Here is a 1491-nt window from a genome sequence, read left to right as displayed (position 1 = left end):
CCGATCTCGCCCCTCGGCGTCTGCTTGCTGCAGTGCACAGCCGATGGCAAAGTCCGAAGCGTCACAGACGGCACTAAAAGGACGTTCGGGCCTGGCAAAGCCAGTATTGGTGCATACAGGAGGCTGGCTTTGACCCCGTCAAAAGCCTCCTGATCTTCGGTGTTCCAACACCATTCCTCATCCTTTTTAAGGAGGTTCTGCGTAATTTACGCTGTACTTGTGCAAGTAGCTGGCGAGACCAAGCCACTTATGCAAGTCCTTCTGGTTATTTAAAACCGGCCAGTCTTCAATGGCCTCGACCTTAGCGGGATCCCTTCGAAGGCCACGCTTCCCAATGAAGCATCCAAAAAAGGGAACATCTTCACTTGTCTGCATTGACGCACAGTTTGTCAGTGCGCATGTACTAGAGCACCGCTCTTAGATGGATGATGTGGTTCTTCTCATTTGTCCTCCCGTGCTCCGCACGACTATGAACGAAAATGTCGTCGAAGTAAGTCTGTACATACGCCCTGTGGGCCTGAACAACTGCGTCACACGACGATAAAGTGTTGCTGGTGCATTTGACAGCCCTTTTGGCATCACCAGCCACTCCCACAGCATGCCGCTCGGAGTGCTCACCGCTGTCAGCGGAATGTCACTTGCTCTCATGAGCAATTCGTAGTATTCATCTACCAAGTCGAGTGCACTGTACTTCGTACATCCCAACATGTTGTTCTGAAGAACATCCTATCTAGGAATCGGAGTCTGTGCCGGAATGGTAGCAGCGTTGAGCTTCTTGTAAGCATGAACGATACGCCACTTGCCGTTCGGCTTTCGAAACAAAACGTGGTTGACGAACGGGAAGACTTGCTCTCACGTACCATCCCTGCGTCGTGCTCCGCACGGAAAAAGGCGTCAATGACGCCGCACTGCTTCTTAGGCAGGGGCCATTGGCGTGTTACGCAGTATTCGGTTCCCGGAACCAGGTCGATCTCATGACGCACAGCTCAGTCCAGAGGTAGGACCGAAGGCGGGTCTTTAGAGACGACGTCTTGGAAATCCTTAACCAAAGGATAGTACGGATTCAAGGATTTCCGTAGGACCGACGATTCATTCCGTGCATTCAGCGCTCTCTTGGTGTCTTGGTGTCTTTCAAGACAGCTTCATCCAAAAGCTATGACGAGTTTATCTTCTCGTTCGGTCGTACAATGACCACTTTGGCCAAATCGCCTGCCTTCAAGGCATTGCCGAACTCTTCGTGGGACATCTCGTTCAGCTCAAGAAGAGCATCTATTGCAGGCATAGCCTCGAGGCGGGCGTCACCATCTTCCTCCCCCGTCACACCATTGACGAGGGCGTATAACTGTGCACCGTCGTCTAACGGTAGACACACCCTGGATCAGGGTCGACGCCCGGCGTCTTGCAGCCAGCATACGGCGTCGGCGTCACCTCTGTACTGAGGCTCTATGTCTCGGTGAGACCAGAGTAAACATGCACTCCGCATCGTCCGGA

The sequence above is a fragment of the Plasmopara halstedii genome (assembly GCF_900000015.1).
Source record: "Plasmopara halstedii genome assembly, contig: Scaffold_658, whole genome shotgun sequence".
Taxonomy (NCBI): Eukaryota; Oomycota; class Peronosporomycetes; order Peronosporales; family Peronosporaceae; genus Plasmopara; species Plasmopara halstedii.
This window is presented reverse-complemented; position numbering follows the sequence as displayed.